We start from the raw sequence: 4,496 nt of genomic DNA on the forward strand, positions 1-4,496 counted from the left end.
TATTCTTTAAAACTTCAGAGTTTGGAAATTATTTAGAAGTCCTTGAGGATCGATACTTGGATACTCCATCCATTTTATATTACTCTGACAGGTGTGCGCTTGCATCTATATAATTGTTACCACGCTTAGTGCGTGCGTTCAGCATAAACGCCCAGTCAACAAGCCCTTTGGTTCCTCATCAATATGCGAGATGGATCAGATTGTTATTGAAGGGAAGTTTATTTTAATAGCATTGAGTTGTGCACTAACGAATAAATTAATATAATTGTTAATAAAGAAAATTGTTACCCAAGTGAGAGATTGGTTGAATTAATTTAATAAGTAATTCATATGTGGGTAACAAATTAAAGAACAATTATATTTGAGCTATTTAAAGGGCATATGAGTAATATTGATTATGGGTTTATGACTTCTCATTTAGTGGTGTGGCTTACTGAATAGAAACCAACCCATTAATCCTAAATGATTATGGTAAACCTTAGGATTAACCTATAAATATATGGTTATGGTCTCCAATATACTATACTTCTTGAGTCTCATGTTCCCCATCAAATAGAGAGTATTGCCCATATTTGGTCTGGGTTGCATAGTTGAGGAAGACCACAAACCACAACTTCTTGCAGTTCAGGATAGTTCATGGTCAATCTACCTAATAGTTTCAGGTAATTCTAATCTCTTTATAGATTTTGATTTTCTTCCATGCTTAGATCCTTGGTCGTGATTGTTCTGGAATTTTATAGCTTTTATTCTAGAATAATTATCAATTAGGATTTCTTTAATTTTTCCAACAGATATGACTATTTGAATGACGACGAATAGTTTATAAACCTGTGGTTCTTTTCAGTTTTGTAAAAAAAAAAAAAAAAAGAGAAAATTGATCTCTCAAAATTCTATCTTTTTCCTCTGTACGAGTACTTAAATACTGTGAGTTCCTTGAGTCTTGTGCGTGAAGTGTTGCATTTACAGGTTGGTAGATACGTCCTAACTTAGGAGACAATTATTCATGAAACCTTGAGCGGGAACAAAATTGTCTTAAGGAAACAACGCTACGTTGGGTTTAGATTGTTTAATTTCATGTTTCCTTAAGCTTTCTATGCATAATTCTCTAACAATCTTAAGACAATCCTGTATAGGATTTTTTTGTTTATGCATCTCTCTGATTGATTTTATTTAGTTCATAGTCCTGATCTTTGCTTGTTGGAATTATTTCCTTACGATTTTATGGATACTAATTTTGATTTTATATTGGTCACTGGTATTCCAATTTTCTTTATGATTTTCATAAGTTTTCAATGATTGGTGATGCTTTTGATTTTCTCAAGTTATTTTGTTAAGAAATTTAATTGAACATTATATTCTTTTGCGTCAATGTTGCAATTGGGTATTTCAGAATTTATATATTAACTTTTAATTTACATGGTCATCTACAAAATTCTTTACATAGGATTTTTTTTTTTTTTTGCATTATGATTCATGCTGCAAAATTTAATAGCACATTTATACTTAATTTTATTATATTTGGGACAAAATTGTTTGGTGGTGTTATTTATTTAATAAATTTTGCGAAAATATTTTTTGTGATGAATTCACAAAAATATCATTGACGATTCGAATTTCATACAACATGGTGGTAGAAATCAAAGGTTAAAAGCCTGAGTAGTCTAATGACAATGAGTTCAAATGACGACAACGAAAGATGTTCTATCTCACAAAAGATGGTATTGATTTATATCGCCTGGTTCAATATTGGATATATTGTCTACACAGCTCGAGTGAATTCCTAATGTAGAACCATAAATTTGGGCCAATCATAAACAGCCACGTCATTATCTATTTTATTTAGGGATTAATTATATATTAACCCTAAATTAAATTAAAGATAAATTGACAATTAAAATATGTAATTGGGTCATATGAGAACTGGGCTTGGAATCAATTTGGTTCACAAACTTGGCCCAAAACCCAATTTACCATGAAATCAAGTGGATTAATATTTAAATTTAAATAAATTCATTTAAAGAATTAAGCTTGACCCAAAATTATTCAAGCCCAATGGCCCACTAAAGCCTATGGAAACCTCTATAAATAGAGATGACCTCATTCATTTTGAGGGTTCAAAATTGGAGAATTGAAAGAATTCATACCAAGACGTAGAAGACTCTCTGAAGACTTTAAGACTTGGTAAACTTGAAGACTTGAAGACTTTCGAAGAACATATAACTTCGATCCAAATCCAAATTCAAGAACATATATATTCACATCAATTTCGAGAGAAAGAATTAGAGGATAAAGATTAGAGATTGAATCCACTATACAATACATACAAACAATATAAAAGTTCAACTCCACGAAATATAATTTCTCTTGAAATTTCGTGCAAAAAAATTGGCACGCCCGGTAGGACAATCTCTACCTCTCATCTCTTTCTCTAGGCTAAGTTTTTCTCAAGAAAAAAAGAGAGAAGAAGCAATGACGTCCAAGAAAACCTCTGCCAAAGTTACTTTTGCCTCGGGCGACTCCTATACAGGACCGATCACCCATAACAGTTCAAAAGAAATCCGGCTAGAAGAAAATCAAACTCCTTCAGCTGTTGCTAAGAAAATACTGCAGCAGATGAAGAAACCTACTCAAGTTGGAGTCGTTATCAAAGAAAACCCTTTGTTCATCGAGTATGCTCCGTCCTCTATTCAGTTGGGGAAAATTCTAGAATCGATGTGATGTCTGTTATGATGGCCGATGCAAGTAGCACAGAAGAAAATATGGCTGAAATGGAAAGGAAACTCACTACGCTAGTGAAGACGGTAGAAGAAAGAGACTATGAAATCGCTTCCTTGAAGAATCAGATTGAAAATATAGATGTTGCTGAGTAGAGTTAAACCCCTGCTCTCAAGATAAATGACAAGGTAAAGACTATCGCTCAAGAAAATCAATCGCAATATTCCACTTCGATCACTTCGCTGTCTGTTCAGCAGCTCCAAGATATGATCACGAACACGATCAAAGCGCAATACGGCGAACCTTCTCAAAGCTCCCTCTTGTATTCTAAACCATATACTAAGAGGATTAATGATTTGAGAATGCCTGCTGGATACCAACCTCCAAAGTTCCAGCATTTCGATGGAAAGGGCAATCCCAAGCAACATATTGCTCACTTCATTAAAACTTATGAGAATGCTGGCACAAGAGGCGATCAACTAGTCAAGCAGTTCGTCCGAATGTTGAAGGGAAACGCCTTTGACTGGTATACTGATCTCGAACCTTAAACAATTGAGAGTTGGGAATAGCTTGAAAGAGAATTCTTGAATCGCTTTTACAGCACAAGGAGAACCGTCAGTATGATGGAGCTCACCAGTTGCAAACAAAGAAAAGGTGAACCGGTTGTCGAATATATGAACTGGTGGAGAGCTCTAAGTCTTGATTGCAAGGACAAACTCACGAAAGTATTTGCTGTAGAAATATGCACCCAAGGCATGAACTGGGGACTTCTTTATATCCTTCAAAGGATAAAACCCCGCACATTCGAAGAACTAGCAACTCGCGCTCAGAACATGGAAAGAAGTATTGCTAGTAAAGGTAATAAAGAGTCTCTAGTCTCAGATGTGAAGAAAAAGAAGAAGGAAATGAAGAGCATAGAGAAGATCTCCAAGGGTTCTACGAAGGAATCTATGGTCATTAACACGACCCCTCTCAAATTTTCCTCGAAAGGAAAAGAAAAAGAAAAGAAGATAAAAAAGCGACAAGATGGAAACGTAAGACGCCGCCTTTCTCTAGAAGGAAGACAAGAAAATGTTTATCCTTTTCCAAATTCTAACTTTGCAGATATGTTAGAGCAACTACTGGAAAAGGGACTCATAGAACTCCCTGAATGCAAACGACCGGAACAGATGGGGAAAACAAATGATCCCAACTATTGTGTATATCATCGAGTCGTTAGTCATCGAATAGAAAAATGCTTCATTTTGAAAGAACGAATCTTGAAGCTCGCTCGAGAAAAGAAGATTGAGCTGGATCTTGATAAAGTTGCCCAAACAAATCATGCTGCGATAATCCGAAGTTCTGGCAGCAGTCGTCCACAATCTCATTTCATGACGACGAAGTGGTTTGGCTCCAATTTAGGACCCTCGAACCTATGGCCATTTCATCCCAACATACGACTCATAGGAAGAACTCCCAAGAAAAAGACGAATTTACAGAAGACGGAGAAGGAGAATGGACTCTTGTAATTCGTCGAAAGAAGCAAAAACAAAATTTCATCAAGAAAGAGTCTCGCCTATATTGAGACCATAAAAGATGAAACAAAACTCAGAAGAAAAAGAGAAATAAAAGTTTGAGGAAACCTAAGCTGGTCGTGGAAGAGAACAAATATATTTCTCGACCTCGACAAATGATAGCTTTGAAAGATTTCTTTCCAGTGAGTTTCCTTAATGATAATCAAGAGGAAATCTTTGAAATAGTTGACTGTCACACTATCACTATAACTGACAATGACAATGCTT

The 4,496-nt window shown here is 35.2% G+C and overlaps 1 pseudogene; it reads left to right on the plus strand.

Annotated features, from left to right (window-relative positions):
- The first annotated feature begins 2,469 nt into the window (after positions 1 to 2,469).
- On the plus strand, positions 2,470 to 4,223 carry LOC148211716 (uncharacterized; annotated as a pseudogene).
- The last annotated feature ends 273 nt before the right edge of the window (positions 4,224 to 4,496 follow it).

This window comes from Momordica charantia (genome assembly GCF_013281855.1).
Source record: "Momordica charantia cultivar OHB3-1 chromosome 4 unlocalized genomic scaffold, Mcharantia_2.0 BLBB01000004.1, whole genome shotgun sequence".
Lineage (NCBI taxonomy): Eukaryota > Viridiplantae > Streptophyta > Magnoliopsida > Cucurbitales > Cucurbitaceae > Momordica > Momordica charantia.